This window comes from Bison bison, unplaced genomic scaffold, assembly GCF_000754665.1.
Source record: "Bison bison bison isolate TAMUID 2011002044 unplaced genomic scaffold, Bison_UMD1.0 scf7180017864473, whole genome shotgun sequence".
In the NCBI taxonomy this organism is placed as follows: domain Eukaryota; kingdom Metazoa; phylum Chordata; class Mammalia; order Artiodactyla; family Bovidae; genus Bison; species Bison bison.
The window spans coordinates 20,024,154-20,041,431 of record NW_011495034.1 but is presented as its reverse complement, the minus strand read 5'-3'; the positions used below and the strand labels follow the sequence as shown (position 1 = coordinate 20,041,431).

General features: G+C 37.9%; 1 long non-coding RNA gene across 2 annotated transcripts; it reads right to left on the bottom strand.

Annotated features, from left to right (window-relative positions):
• Positions 1 to 5,056: 5,056 nt before the first annotated feature.
• On the bottom strand, positions 5,057 to 17,275 carry LOC105004339. Of its 2 annotated transcripts, none has more exons than XR_827208.1 (4): positions 16,927 to 17,275; positions 13,255 to 13,372; positions 11,804 to 11,869; positions 5,057 to 7,100 (listed from the first exon to the last, which is right to left on the bottom strand). It is a non-coding gene; the product is annotated as an uncharacterized LOC105004339 (long non-coding RNA). The 2 variants fall into 2 exon arrangements; XR_827209.1 differs by having other exon boundaries at positions 16,795 to 17,037.
• Between the last annotated feature and the right edge of the window lie 3 nt (positions 17,276 to 17,278).

Here is a 17,278-nt window from a genome sequence, read left to right as displayed (position 1 = left end):
ACATGTTCATTTCTATGGGATCCAAGAGTCATAAGTTGTCCTCCCAATCTATGTCAATTATAGTAAACAGATACAGACAGAAATATCATAGAGAGCTACTTTCAGAATTTATAGCCCTCCAGCTAGACTATAAACTCTGTGAGGGAAAGACCATGTCCAGTGAGGTCCCTACTCAATTGCCAGCACTGTCCAGTACCCTGTACCCAATATCCAGTACATGCTCAGTGAGGACTTGTGGGTGAATGTTGAAAGTAATATGATCCAGATAATGTTACTTACTAATCACTTAAGCATATATTGCAATCCAAACTCACCAAGCTTCTAAAAACAAAACTATTCTCCAGTCTTTTTTTCCTGGAAGTGTTTTGTCCCTCCCTCCCTATCTTTAAATCCCTCTGCACAATTGAAATTTAGTGTTCACTGCAAAGGTGATTGCAGCCATAAAATTAAAAGACACTTACTCCTTGGAAGGAAAGTTACGACCAACCTAGATAGCGTATTCAAAAGCAGAGACATTACTTTGCCAACAAAGGTCCGTCTAGTCAAGGCTATGGTTTTTCCAGTGGTCACGTATGGATGTGAGAGTTGGACTGTGAAGAAAGCTGAGCGCCGAAGAATTGATGCTTTTGAACTGGTGTTGGAGAAGACTCTTGAGACTCCCTTGGACTGCAAGGAGATCCAACTAGTCCATTTTGAAGGAGATCAGCCCAGAGATTTCTTTGGAGGGAATGATGCTAAAGCTGAAACTCCAGTACTTTGGCCACCTCATGCAAAGAGTTGACTCATTGGAAAAGACTCTGATGCTGGGAGGGATTGGGGGCAGGAGGAGAAGGGGGCGACAGAGGATGAGATGGCTAGATGGCATCACTGACTCGATGGATGTGAATTTGAGTGAACTCCAGGAGTTGGTGATGGACAGGGAGGCCTGGCGTGCTGCAATTCATGCGGTCGCAAAGAGTCGGCCACTACTGAGCGACTGAACTGAACTGAACTGAACTGAATCCATTGAGCTGTTTAGGGGACAGCTATCGCCAGGAACAGTCTTTCCCTTTCCTTCCTTTATATCCTTCCAAACCACATCTTTTTTTTTTAAACAAATGTTGCCCAGTAATATTGAACAGTTCATCTCAGACTTGCTTTCCATAGGATCATTACAGCTGTATCACACGAGGAAAAAACATTTAATAATGAAAGAGAACACTTTATTTTTTTTTTAAAGAAATCTGCCTTTCAGAAATCAGAAAATCTGATTTTCAGAGAAAAGAAAATAGACTGATATGAAAGAATAGATTGTGTTCTCTGGCTGCTTCAAGATTGTGAGTTCCAACCCCTCTGGATATTCTACTAGTACCTCAAAACCAACTGATCTGCCCACACTGTCTTTTCTCCATTAGACCTTCTTCTCCTAGGTTCCCTGTCTCGAAACACCACCACCACGACCTAACTGCTGCAACCTTTAGGACATCCTCGCTGACATGCTTTTCCTTTGCCTGCATTTGTAACCCTTCAGTCGCATGTCCTTTTATTTCTAGCATCTTAACATCTCACATCAATCCACCGACATCCCTCCTTCCCCTGGCCATTTTCTCAGCTCCTGCAACTGATCTCATCCCTGGACAACTACTTGCAAAACCACTGAAAGAGTCTCTTATCATCCAAAGACCCTTGCGTCACTACTGAAAGTTTTACCTCCACAATGCAGAGCTGATCTGGTGAAAGGAAGATGAAGTCCAAGCTGCTCTGTCTGGCATAAAAACTGCCCTTCCAGCCTGGCCGCTGCTTACTCTCATTTCTTCCCCATCTCTGCACACATATCTTCTGCTTCCTTCGAGCTCCTCACTGACTCCCAAAGGCACGAGGCTTTCCCTTCCTTCAGGACTCAACCTCAGTGCCCCCTTCCTACAGGAACCTTCCTTGACTTTACCCTCCCTCCGTCAGGCTTGCCTGGGGACTGTGCCCCTGTGGTCCCACGGCACCTGGCCTTTCCCTCTCACCACGCTGAGCTGAAATGGTCTGTTTATGCCTCTGTAGCCACGGCAGATGCTAAGCTCCCAGCTCCACAAAGACAAACACCGCATGCCGTTCACCGTTTCAACTCCAGGCCTGAGTCCAATGCCCACTTTGTTGAATTCAGGGAACATGCATTCAGATTTGATCCCCTGAATTTATCACAATGTTAAAACCCAGCAGGTATGCATAAACAGTAATGAATACATGGAGCATTCTTTTGGTTAAAACCCAGTTCTGAGATTAACATGCTTTACCTTGTTCCTTGTACCCATACTGCGTGCCAAAACGTTTGGATGGCACGTACAGATGATGAGTTAGACATTTATTTCTGACGTCTGTAAAACAAAATATTATGAAGACTAGGGTTGTGATACAAGCATCTGAAGACTGAATTTCCAGAATTGGGGACAAGCATCTTCAAGTTGGCAGCATCTGCTTTGGAGTCAAAAGATCCTTATTACCACTGAGGCATTTCATCTTCCCAGGACTCAGCTTCTTCATGTGAAAAACACGTCTTCTCTAGCTTCAAAAGCCTGCAAGTGGGAGCTGCCTGCTATTTTTATGCACTGAGTTTGAAAGGTGTTTTGAATAAAAAATCTTCTGGAAAAAAAATTAAATAGTCTGCTAATGTGTCTTGCAACTGACACTTCAGTATATTTATACATAAAGCTTAAAGATGGCAGGTAGGCTAAGGTAATTTAGCAATGTAAGTTGTTCTAGAAACACTTTGTGGATAAAATATACATAAACAATTATAGACAAAATTATAAAGTGCTTGGTATTTTAAAAGAATATACAGAGAATATAGCAATCACAGCAGAGTCAGGAAGTCTAGTGGTAACCAACCTATGATTTGCAGTATTTGTAAAAAAAATTTTAAACTATCTAAAATAGCACCGTTTTCTTTTTCTCTCTTTTTTTCTTAAACTGCTAGATAAACAGTATTACAAGATGATTCCACAATACTGGGTCATTATGTATATTCAGAACTTTTAAGTCGCCCACCTCATGTAGCACTTTCCTAAGACCCAATTCATCTTGGTCTCCTCACTGGAAATGGTATATAGTTGAGGGTACTGGAATCTATATTATTACATGTAAAGCCCTGAGTGTCTTAATTTGGATGTCTTTTATAATCACTTTGATCAAATCTATGATTTATATAAACTTATGGAACTCTAATAGTCCCTTAGGTGGCTTCCTTTTTCCAGGGCCCAGTCATATTAGAGAGTTCTGGTTTAGCCTCCTAAAATTGGATGTATATTTAGAAAAGACTCTCAGCTCTCCTCCTACCTTGAATGCTTGAAAAAAATGCACAGAAATACTTGTATTTTCTTAGGGTGCCCAAAAGAGTTTTTTAGTAAAGCCATCAGCTCTATGTACCATCTTACAAACATGTTCTTTATGTAACTTTTATCTACATGTGATCTTACAGTTTTAATTTTGGAGCTCTTCTAAAAGAATTTAAAGTTCTTTTATTTTAAGCTTAAAATAAATAAAACATTTCAAAGTATTACAGTCTTATAGGTTATGCATTTAAGACATTAGAAAGGTACAAAATATTTTATCCCTTATCAAACATAAAGGGAAGAAAATAATATTTTGATTTTCACAAACTGAGCTTCAAAACAAAAACATACTTCCAAGCCCTGGTTTTAGGAGGAAGAGTATCCATTTGTTTTTTCTCTCAAATACACATAATTCAAATATTACTCTTAAAGAAGGCCTGCCACATTTCTGGTGAGTTACTAAAACATAGGAAGCTATTAAGTATACTTTGGGGCAGTCACAAACCATTTTAATGTTGCAGGAAATTCTAGCCAGACCAGACTGCACCCCACTTTCAACAAAATGCACTGCAGCTCATTTCTTTCTCTTCCTAATATCTTTTTTCCTCCATTTCATGTATATGCTCCATCCCAGTTGAAGCCCACCATTTTCTGTGAGGCCTGTTCCAGCAGCTTCAGCTTTCCTAGTCTCTCTCCTAAATTCTGAAGGTTCTGGATTTCTGGTAACACATAATCATGCTGGTCTCTATCTCAGTTTCTTTCTACTTCTCCCCTGTCCCCATCCCCTAAACTAAGAATCAAGAGAACCATTCTCAGGGATCAGGGTCTGTGTTGCTCTTCCTTATCATTAGGGTCCCAGTGCCTAGAAGTGCTAGACAGAGGTGCTTCCCTCGCTGCTTCATGATGAGTGACCACCAGTATTTATAGATTCCATGTGTCCACAATATCTTTTTTCCAGGTCATTTTCAAGGGCAAGGGCTATTTTATTGTCTTATGTCATTTATATCACTGTGGTCATGGCTATAATGGGTTAAAGATGAAGTTATATTTAGAAGCACTGCAAGATTGGGGTCTACTTGGCCTAAGGTGAAGTCCCTAAGGCCACACTCGAAAAAATTAAAGATTTATAATATTGACTTTTGTTAGAAGGATTATTGTAACCCCTTAATGGCATCCAAAGTTTTCTAAAAAGAAATGGAGCTACATCTTCATTAAGAGCGATAAAGTCAATATATATGGTAGAAAATCAAAATAAAATTATCTTTGAAAATTCTTTCAGTGGGTTTCTCCCAAAATATAGCATAGATGGTTTTGTATATGCCTTATTATGTCTCAGTAAGTATACCAGGATAATTTCTACCGGAGTTGGAAACAAAGCCATTCTTCCACTAAGCATCGCATACAGTAGCTGCATTTTAGGGGCCAGGTACTAGAAAAGATGGCTTTCCCAGGTGGCTTAGTGGTAAAATATCCACCTGCCAATGCAGGAGACTCAGAAGACACAGGTTTGATTCCTGGGTCAGGAAGATCCCCTGGAAAAGGAAATGGCAGCTCACTCCAGTATTCTTGCCTGGAAAATCCCATAGACCCAGGAGCCTGGCAGGCTATAGTCCATGGGGTTGCAAAAGAGTCGGACACAACTAAGCATGCCTGCACTAGAAAAGATATTGTTTGTTTTTCATTTCCTTCTTTTTCTTCCTACATGCATATAGTTGAATTAGATGGACATGAAATGCAACACAGCTGAACACAAATGATAAAGATAATGAATTTATTCTACAAATAAAATCTGCAGGCTACATGGTAGTGACAAAAGTTAAAGTCTACAAATTGAAAAACTATTACAATATAGCCTTGAATGTCAAGTCTCTATTAACACTTGCAAATTTTCCCCAAGTACCCTGCCAGCTTTGCAGCACTTTCTATAGTGTATGTCTACCTTTATTCCTTTACACAGAAATTGCTTACCCCCCCAAAAAAAGGTCAGTTTTTTCTCAAAAGTATTTCTCTAGAAATAAGAACAAAATCTAGTTTGTGGAAAAATGTTTTTTTTATATCTAGCTACAAGTTATTTAAAATAGTCTGTATGTTTTGAAATCGTAGACAAATCCAGTTAAAGCAAAAATACCACAAAAATGTAGATGTTCTCTTTGTCTCCCCTTCCATACACACAAAATCAATTCTAGTCTTAAAAAGACTCTATGTAATTATCATATGACCCACAATCACACTCCTGGGCATTTATCCCAGGAAAATGAAAACTTATGTTCACATAAAAATCTGTACATGCATGTTTACAGCAGTTTTATTCATAATAGTGAAAAACCAGAAACAACACTGAAGTCTCAACTGGTACAACAGTTAAACAAACTGTGGGGCAACCACACCACGGGATATTACCCAACCATAAAAAGAACAGAATACTGATACATGTGAGTTGAAGCTCCAGAAAATTGTGCTGAGTGAGAAAAGTCAATCCCAAGAGGTTATATACTATATGATTCCATTTATAGAACATCCTTGAAAAGAAAAAACATTACAGGAAAGGAGAACAGCCTAGTGATGCTACAGGAAGAGGAGCAGGAGAGAAGCATGTACGACTGTAAAAGGACAGAGTGAGGAATCCTTCCGGGGATGGAAGTTCTGTATCTGGGCTGTAATGAGGCCAATGTCCAGGTTGTGATACTTTCCCTACTGAGGGGAAACTTACTAACTAAAGGTACAGAGGACCTCTCCATTATTTAGTAAAACTGCACATGAAATCTGTAATTATCTCAAAATATAAAGTTTAATTAAAAATAAAAAATATTCTAGCCTAAAAATTTTACTTTGCTGTACGGAGATCTGAGCTTAAGAATTTATCATAGCATTTTGTGAGAACTATAGAAGTGGATGAAGTACAAACTGGGTCATGCCCAAAACAGTAACTCGCCACTACTTCTTCGGGTGTCAGCAGCATCTGTGCATCTCTCCAGTCCCCTCACTAAGGGCTACCTCTGGTCACACATACCCCTTGACAGAGTTCATACCACAGAAGCCAGACGCCTGCCTGCCACGGAGGAATCCTTCCGTTTCCCTTCAGCCACCACAAAGGCCACAACAAGAAATTTCCCAATGCCAAGGCAACCCCTCATTATTCAGTCTGCCCAAATGTAAGAACTCTGTGGAAGACTGGATGTCAACCTTTATATAAACCAAATACTCAAAGACGTAACGAATGCTCTGCCAGTTGAGATGATTTTTCCCTCATACCTGAGTTGAGCTAATAGATTTTTTAAAAAGAAAATGTTCCATTCCAGAGGGACTACTACAGAGAATTAAAATTATATATATGGATAACTTTTAAGTCTTTCTTCTTCCATAAATATAATAGGGTCACATTAGAAAGTGATTTTAAACCTATTCCAATGATATCAGATTGCCAGAAGAATTGCTATAATGGAGAAAGTGATTTTTTTCTCAGGGAGGAACCCTCTTTTTCAGGTATAAACATTCATTCAGTCCAACAAAGTCATTTTAGAAAAAAAGTCAACATATAGAATTGTTTTTATTTTTCTATACTTTGATTAAAACAGCATTCAGTAACACACTATAATGCTAAGCATTTCAAATAAAACTGGTGATCAAGAAGGGCATAACCTCCTTCTGCATGACAACTGCGGATTTTAATTGGAAAAATCCTGTAATCTATAAATAAGAATATCCAAAACATATTTAAACCACTTGAGCACTTGATTTTTCCATGTCCTTTGCATCTAGATTGAACAGACCACAGGAAATTTCAAAGACTGATTGCTGAATCTAAAAGAAAAAACAAAAAAATCTATTTAGTTGTCATGATCACTGTCACCACCAGCCCCTAATATCTTCTTATACTTCACCAACCTCACTTAATTTTGCCCAGCTGCTTTATGCTTGGGAGAAAGACAAATCACTAATCAATCACGTACGCTAATTAAAAATGCTACCTTTTGGAGGCATTGTAATACCTTAGTAATAGGGGTGAGGATTTCCTCTAACTGCTTACTTTGAAACATTTTTGATAACACATGAGCCAGGATGCAGTGAACATTTGCAAACGCTTTATGCTAGAGTCTACATAAAATATCAAATTGCCCCCCCACCGAAAAGTGGCGGTACAATTCTGCAACTGGTTGAGGTCACATGGAAAATAGAATTATATGCTAATTTGTTTCTATATTAAGTTATCATAGAAGGTCAGACCAAACAGAGTAAAATGAATTCTGGAAAAAAATTAACTAAGTAGATTGGTATGTACCGTATCAAAGTAAACTGTTTATCTTAATAGATACAAATGCAAGAAAGGTTTTTCAAACGGGGGTATTTTCTCCTTTTCAAAAAAAATAAATGTTTTAACCAAACCCAGGCAATGACTTGCATGATTTAAAAACACTTTATCTAAATAGTTTTTCCCTAAAGGAGAACAAGGGCAGGTATTTTTTTTTCAAGGGGAGAAAAGAAACGGAAAAGGGCAGAGTATCCAAAAGAGAATAATTTCCCCAGAAAAAGCTTTATCTATGTACTTATTAAATTTTACTCACATAAATAGTTCTGCACATGTATTATAAAATGAATAGCCAGGTTTAAACTACATGATGGGGTCAGGAGGTGCTTACCATATACATTTATTATTTTATTCCAAAATAAACTAAACAACAATATAGATGTTTTCCTTAACACAGATTTGTCTCAAGAAAATATGCTTTATTTTTTTTAATTACTGAGGAGAAAGATCTATATTTATTTTTTTCTGGAGGGTATATTCTGTAGATAAGCCTTATCCATAGGTAAGTTCTCATATCTAAGATCTAAGATATGAGATCAACTTAGAAAACTATAAACCAAATTAATGGTTGAAAAATTTGGGCTATCAGTTTCACATATGATAATGGTGCAGGCTTTATATTTCTATTTTCAAAGGTCCTTTATAGAAAAAGGGAAAGAACTTGGAGGAGAGGATAATGGAGAACTAAAATCTTACAGCATTTGAAACCAAGGGACCGGTATTTTATAAAGTATCCAGTTTATTGCAGGACATAACTAGGATGAGTAACAGAAATCATCTGTCTCACACCCTCAGGCAAATTCCTGGGGAAAAAAAAAAAAACAAAAGGATAACTTTTGTTCTAGAGTCTATCCTATTTTCCATTAAAAGATCTGTTTGTATTTTTCATTTTATTGCAACATTTCCAAAGCAGTGCTGCAAATGAACTAGCACTCACAAAGAGTCATCTGAATTTTCTTTAAATCAAAACTCATTTTTAATTTCTAAAGGGACTTTACCTATTGCTTTCAATAAAATTTCGTTACTATTAGTTATCATAAAATATGTTGGGTTTCCATGGAATACCAGTTCAGGCATAAGATCTTCAGGCTCCTCGATGAACTATGAAACAAAACTATATACTACTTTACTATCATTCTTGTTTGATGGACCTTATATTTTAGGGTCTTAATCCATTAAAAAGTTGAGAATTACATTTGGAAAGGAGGGGAAAGTCTAACAAAAATGGAAACATGCACTGCTGCCTAAAATATCAGGACTTAAGTAAATTAATCTTCATTCCCAGTGAAAGCAATCTTATTTCCAGGGACTGGGAATTATTCTACCATAAAATACAGCACATTAAATACTACAATAGACCCATTTGAAATGTCTTAACATAATTATTATGTCATCTACAAATGACTAGATATAGACTTATATGTTAATATTCAATACCACAGGTTCTAATGCAAAAGATGCTGAAATGGTAAATATATTAAGCTGGTTAAAGGTAACAGCAAGTAAATCAGTATGTCATCTACAAATGACTAGATATAGACTTATATGTTAATATTCAATACCACAGGTTCTAATGCAAAAGATGCTGAAATGGTAAATATATTAAGCTGGTTAAAGGTAACAGCAAGTAAATCAGTATCTATTCTATGACTAAAAGTAAGACTCCAAATAAGATTTGAAAAAGAATCGATAAAAGCAAGGGCAGAATATTTGGACCCTGGTTATCACAAATAACACTATCATTCTGATGGTTTGCATATAAAACTCCTTATCTCCACTAGCTAGTTGAAAAGAATGAAAAGCTTCTTACAACCAGCTAAAAAGAAAGTCTTTACCATGCTCCTTGAAAAAGCTCATTTTCACATTACTCAGGCTTCATTATGCTAAATCAATATTCGTTTAGTCACTGGGGTTATTGACATATTTTAAAATAAAAGTATACCCTTCAGCTACTGCACTCATTACAGGTAATTTGTCTTGTCAGAGAGCAGGGAATATTATCCTAGTCTTTCAGGGGCTGACAGCCCATGGAAATACCTCCCCATGGTTACAACTGTAAATAATTTTAAGGTAAAATATTGAAAAATCAATGACTGTTTCCTGCAATCTGTCACAAACAAATCAATCATAATCTGTACTGCCAGAGAGTATGATTTGAAGGAGATGGGAGCAGATGTAATTCTTGGCTGGAATCTCTCATTTCAAAATCACTTCACATAATGGTGTCATCATTTAAACACTTAACAGTCAGCGCAACTGCCACTGTAACATCTAGTTGGACAAAACCACAAGGAGGAGGAGGAGAAAATGCCATCACTATTATGTTAACAAACATTTAATTTAAATGGTTGCTGCATTAGGAAATTTCAGCTGAAAACAGTTTTACCTGCCCCCTTTCACAGTTTTAAATTAATCAAGGCTGATTTTCTGTGTACTAATGTTTAATAAATTAGTCCATGGCTAAAGAATGTATTCCTTTTACTTTGAAAATCCATTGTAGAGAACAAAATTTGGAATTAATAAATAAAACATCTGGATTTTAGAATAATCCATAATTCTATCTGTATCTCAAAGACAAAAAAATAGTGTCATAGATGTCAAGATTATACTTTTAAAGTAGGTTTAAAGGTCTCAGTTGCCCAGATATTAAATTTTATATTTTCCTTCTATTAATAAATATTACATTTCAACTTTGTAATACTGAAGCACAATTTAGAATGATGAGCAAGACTTAGTCAATTCAAAAATACCCTTGTATTCCATATACAAGCTATACCATAGATTGATATTTTAAAAGCTGGAGTAATAACCCAAGTAATATGAAGTGTAAAAGTTGGTCAAGGTCATAATATTGAATTGTTCTGCAAATGTAAACTGCCTTCCAAGTAACCACTTTTAGATAATTTTTTTCCAGGCCACATGTTAACAGCTCTTCAGCTGCTTCCAACGTCTACCTAGGCCAGAAAAAAAGAATCTGAGATTGGTATGCTTCTTCTTCCTATTGTATTAACCAAAAATGTCATTTGATTTAAAGATTACAGAGTCTTCTTGAAGTTTTTTGTTTTTAACTCTATACTAGCTCTTTAATAGAAGAAACTGGTTTTAGCTACTACTACTGTTGCTTACCCATTTCCCAATTATATAATTAGACATCATAAAGTCCATTATTCCATTAACATCCTTCTATAGCTATAGTTTGGGGAGTAGATATTTTTGATGACTAGAAAAGTATATCATTTTTCTTAAAAAGAAAAAAAAATTACATAAACACTGTAACACAATTTAAGCTTTTATAAACATTCTTCGAAATAGAATGATTGAATGATAAACTGATATTTTATAAAAGGATTTGACTCTGTTTTTAATTTAACTTGCATAGTCAAGGCAGCAGCATAGCCTGAAAAGATGGAAGCTTTTCTTTTTGATACAAATTTTCTCGTTTTTTATTTTTGTTGTTCAAGAATCTTATATTCACTCTTGGACACCAACATTAGGTTTTTGAAACTGAAAAAGCATGCGGAGAAATGCTCAAAGATCTTATCCAGAATAAAACAGAGTCCTCCATTCCATGTGAATCCCTGCAACAGCTGCAAAGAGAGCAGCAAGCCAACCTAGTGAGAGGAAAGGGAAAGTATTACCCACAGCCCAGGATTACACAAAAAATGGAAAGGGACCTAAAGCTGACAACTAGGGAAGGAACCCGAGTGGCGCAGCTCCCGGCCTCCCGTGCGCTACAGCAGCCCCGGCTGGGCCTGGAGAGCTCCTTGGCAGAGCTCTGGAACCAGTTGTCAACCAGCGAGTCTCCCACTCTGAGCTGGGTGGTGGCTGACAGTAAACTGCCCTGCAGACAGCGTGCTCCCCTAGAGAAGGCAACAAAGCCAGGGAGGTAAATGAGGACAGCTAAGCAACTGCTCCATGTGTGCCCATCACCACACACTAAAATGACACCTACCGGGATGGGGTAGGCCACCATCACAGATCTAATTCTCAGAAAGAAGCTATTTTAAGGGTGTTGAGTAGGCCTAGCTGAGATTTCTCAGCCCTCCCAACACAGCAGCTCAAAAACTCAGCAGAGAAAAATCAGATTGTTTCCATACCCCAAATTTAAAGAAATTGCTGCCTCCTAGATAAAGTTCTTATATGTAATAAAGGCGCAGGATTACAGAGAAAAGTATTCTCTTAAAAGAGATAATATTACCTCCCTATCTTCAGAATCTCCTCCTTCCAAAAGCCAGTACAGTGGCTCCATTATGGACTGTAGATTCTTAAAGAGAAAAACAGCAAGAGTTAGCTTCATCTTTCCTACCACTTCCTTCCTTCATTGAATTACAATTTAATTACCTATACTTGAATTGATTTTATTCCTGAATGATATATTTCTCAAAAAGCATACCCTAACCATTTTCACCAGAGAATATTTAGTATAACCTGCTCAATTAATAAACTATAATCTATTATTGTTGGAAAGGATATGCTTTCTTTATCTTTTCAAGAGTAGGGAACTCCCTTCCACACACCTATTTTATATAAAATGAGAATTAGTTTTAATATATTTGAATACCATTAATATATAAATATGCATCTTAATAAATTTTGTCAAATAACAGATATAAAATCCAACCAATTTGACTGCATGTTTAGATTTTCCTATATTCATTCTTAGGAAGGAAAAAAAAATCTAATCCTCCGTCTTTTAAATTCAACAAGTTTATGTGGTTAAAAAAACAAAACCAAAAACTAAGCTTAAAGACAAACAAAGAGGAATCAGATTGTTCACTGTATAACATTTTCTTTGTATCTGTGTGTTTCCTAAGTCACTACAATACTTCAGCTCTTGGTCATACATGAAGACCTATAAGGCTCAGTCAGATATAGAAGAACACAAAGGTGCTATTTAAAAACAATTAGATATTACTTCATTTAATATTGAGAGTCACTTTAATGCCTTTGAAAGTATTCAGAGAAGCACTGCTTCTATAGCAGACTGTACTTGAGTTGCCTTCTGTAGAATTAGCTTTTTTTTTTTTTTTTGGTCCTCCAACCATCTTTTTTTTAAGAAAATATTCTCTATCACTGAATCCTGTACTTTGCTTTCCCCACTAGACAACACAAATATTCTGCACAATTTTTTTTTTCTTATAGCTTTTCTCATCTGCTTGTGTTCACGAGCCCCTATTCTGATGAGAAGGGACAAGTTTTGTGCACACCTGTATGTCCTTTGTCATTAAGAGAGTTTAGTACCTATGACTAGAGCTGATACTCCCCTTATATTTATTCTAAAAAGAATTGGGGTAATGAAAATAATAAAAAGCTGTAATTTGATATAAATATTTCCTTCAAATAATAATTATCTCTTTATAATACATCATAACCTTAGTCTTGATTTTTATGAAAAGCACTGAGGTCATAAATTTCACTATCCAAAGATACCATTAAAAAAGAAATCATTCAGTATATTTCCATGAAGCAAAATGTTCCTACTTATTAATACATTGGTAAAATGGTAATAAAGGCCTCAAGTGGCGTTCTTTCCATTCTGTACTGAGACCGTCCCTATTACCAATATAAATACTTTGGTAAAACAAACACTGGTGCTATTTTGGGTTTACTCCCAAATACACAAGCACAACTGTGCAGACACTCACTTACAGATGAGCGTGGGGATGCTCAAGGATAGATTTCAGTCAACACTTGGAGGAGCCCCACAGTTCAGAAGTGAACTTAGCTGAAAACATCCAAACGTATATGGAAGCATCATACTCATAACCTGCACAGAAAATAAAAATGATTCTGTTTAAGGAAATATAGAAGTCTGGTTAAATACTTCTGAGATATTAGATACGAATATCTAATCTAATTTTCCCCAAGGTATCACTTTATATTACCGCAAATAAACAAGTAAAGACTGTATCAAGGTGTGGAATATCATTAACCTGAGAAAAGGTTGGTAAAATGGATTACATAAAAGATAACTGTAGGAGAAAATTATATTCTCTTCTCCTAAACAAATACTAAGTGCATCCTCACTAATAAAGATTTAAACTTTAACTATATTTGTATATACTGGTTTTCAATTTTGAAGCATATAAGTTAATTTACCACTCTAAATTGGTACTTAGGTATACTCCAGCTATAAAAATACTACAGATTTATGAAGAAGTTAAGTCATGAGTACCACACTCCATAGTAGTGCTATGAAAGCAAACCAGAGTCATTATTGAACAAAAATAATAATAATTCCAAGGTTTTACATCTTTTCAGAGTTGTATCAGCTGCTATTCTATTAAGGACAATTATTCTCTATAAAAACAGCTAACATTTATACCAAAAAGATGTTAAAACTACAGGACTCAACACCATGTAGACACTGAAGGGAAATATGTAAAGATATTGAGGTACTACCACACAAAACAGGCTCTGCTATCTCAGAGTTAAAATGTTATTCCAAAATATGATACTGTTTTCATAACCTATTTTAAAAAACATGTTTAATTCACTCAGGATCACATGATCTCATTTATTTGCACTGAAAATTTCCCCAAGATTTCTATACTGTAAAAATACATAATTATATATTAATACATTAATAATTACTTGGTATTATTTATTAAACCAGATGACAGGTAATTAGCTCATATTCCGATTTCATTTCTTTTAACATATCATACTTGAAAATAATAGATGGATAATAACACTGGGATGCTGATGCTGGCTGCCAGAAAAAAATTTTTTGATGGGGGATCTGGAAGATAACTAAAGCAATTATCTCAAAAGTAATGCTCTTGTTTTCGTTTCAGCAAACAAGTCTAAATAAATCATTCTTTGATTTTAGTTTCCCATATAATGACAGGCAGCTAATTATCCCTGGAGTCACAAACAAGCTGTGACTCTCTACCTGGCCTCTCCGATCAGAACGCCTATGGCCTCCTCCACTTTCACTTCCTTTTTCTACAATGAGTTTTAATATTAAAGAAAAACACTCACACATCTTACACACACACTGATGGACAGCCAGCTTCCAGGAAATCATGAGCTACAAAGAGAGGGGGGAAATCTTAATGCAATACTTATGTTGAAGGGTATTAGGTGCTGGATAAGCCAAGGGGTAATATAATCAACAGCATCCGTCTTGCTATTGTTTTGGCATTCAGAGATTTGAAGTAAAGGACAGTAATATTATTTTAGTGGTCATCCAGGTTATGATTCAGATCCTTAAACTAATAAGAGTCTAAATGCACTATCTTCTCTTGCTCATCAATTCGAATTTACAGAAACACATTTTGGAAGAAATAAAACAGTTTTCTTCTGTGTCTGGAAGTAAAACAAGGCTTTCCATAAACAATGTAGCTAAGTACTTGAGAAGAAAAAAGAGTATGTTTTAGATCATGAAAACATCCTAAGAGACTTTTCAAAAAAAAAAAAAAAATGAAGGGACATAAATTTCCTATATATTTACTTTTTCATTACATTCCTGTTTCTGCACATTAAGCATGTCTTCCTCTACATATTTTTTTCTGAATACTAATAAACGTTTGCTTAATAACATACTAGGCTATTCATGCTTTCCTTTCTAAATCAGAAACCATTATTCCACAAAGATGGAGCACAAAGAAAGCCGATAGAGGCATTGCCAAAAAAGCCACAAGTAGTATCAATACATGCCAGAACACTTAACATTGAACTATCATTTCTCTCAAACTTCTGCTGCCAAAGTGCTCACAAAATCTGGAACTCAAAGACAGATTTCTAGTGCAATTAAATTCTCCAGAAGCAAAACTGTACAAAAATATGCCGCCCTTCTTATGTCACCATTTTATAGACAACATTTTCTCAGGATCTTAATTAAGATAACGATGCACACCTGTGTCAACATTCTCTGGCAAGACAGCCTTATCAATCATAATCCTTTAAGTACACTCCAAAACAGCAAAGCGATATGACAAAAGCAATCTGTTGCCTTTCCTAGCCTGTGTTGTGTCTCTCCCACAAGAATGATGAGATCTTTAAAATACAGCAGATCTACTTTTATAAGTCTTTAAAGTTTTTACTGTAAACAGTTATTACACTAAATAAACAGGAATAACCTCTTTTGCACTTGATTTAAACAATGACAACTGTACAGCCAAAACTCTAGGAGCAAGCTCCACATCATGTCTTAGCAATACAATTGTGTCTGTTATTTTAAAGCTCTAAATTTTTAGAGTAATGCGTAACAGGATCCGTGCAGACATGACAAACCAATAAACCCTTAGGAAGTTTTAAAATTATAATGTTTTAAAGTCTTTCATTAAGATCAAGGCATGCCTAGCCCTAACCTAAGTGCAAATGTTCAGAAAGATACAAATGCACTAGTAAGCGGAAAAGAAAAAGAATCGTCTTGGTAACCTGGAACCAGAGGGAGTTAGTTCCTGCCTGCCGTGGGAGAAAGCTTCAGTGACAGGAGATGAGTTAAACTACTGCTAAAAGTAAGCAGGCTCCCAAACTGAAAGCTGATAAATAAAGGGGGGAAAGGAGGGAGAGGAGAGAAAGGAACGCATCCAAGGCTAAAAGTTAAAACCTCCGGTTTACCAGCAAAAACGGAAGGCTTTCACATGAAAACGGAGAAAACCCGCCAGATGCTATCTGAATCCCGCCTGTCTGCTAATAATCAGCTCTTCCCTCTCGCATATTAACACGAGTCTATTTCAGACGCCGGGCGGCGGTGGCCAGCGGAGCAGCAGAGCCATCAATGTGCAAATAAAGCAGAAAATAGAGACATCCTTAAGAAATGAGTCTCAAATTTGACGCAGAGCGGAGGTGACAACCACAGCAACAGAACCATAAATTCTAAATGCTTCAATATCTTTCAGGATTCTCTCCAAGTCCTTGACACCAAAAAGAAGACAGTATTAGAAAACCGGGGGGTGCGGGGGCGGGAAGGAGTTGTAAGTATGGTGTGTGTGTGTTTTGGGGGGGCAGAGGGGGTTGCTCAGAGTGGCAGGATGATGTAATGAGGATGTCTGTGTTGACAGATTCAGATTCTCGGTGGCACAAACCTCCAGGGCTCCATTTCCGAGATCAGCATCCTGGACCAGAGCCGAGAGGGTGAAGTCGCCGCGCGTGGATGGAGGGGACCACGCCCACGCCCGCCCGCTGGGGGGACCGTCACACCACGAGAATCCCGCCAACGTTCACGCAGCCCATGCCTACCGAGAGCCCGGAGGGGCGCAGGGCACCACCGCGTCCATCCCGTCCACGGGAGGACGTGGACGCGGCTCGAGAGGCAGGAAGCCCGGCCGAGACGCGGAGGGTACGCGGTGGCAGAGTGGACGCGGGGCTCACCTCTCCTCCGCAGCGCGGGAGCGTGAGCCGCGGACGCTCCCTCGTGGCTGGCGCAAGCCCCCGGCTGGCGGCGCGCGCGGGCCGCTACCGACCGTTAGCGCGAGGGGCTGCGGCGGCGGCGGCGGCGGCGGGCGGAGCCGGGGGCGGGCGCTGGGGAGCTGAAGGGCCGCAAGAGCGCGAGCGACGCGAGCAGGGCGGGGACGCTCCTGGGCACTCCCCGCGATCACCCCGGCCCAGCCCGAGCCCCAGAGAACACTGCTCCCTTGGCTGCCTGAGAGGCCGCCCGCGGTCGGCTCCGCGCGCTCGGGGCTGCTCGGCCTCGCCTCAGTCGCGGCCGGTTCGCTGCCACCTC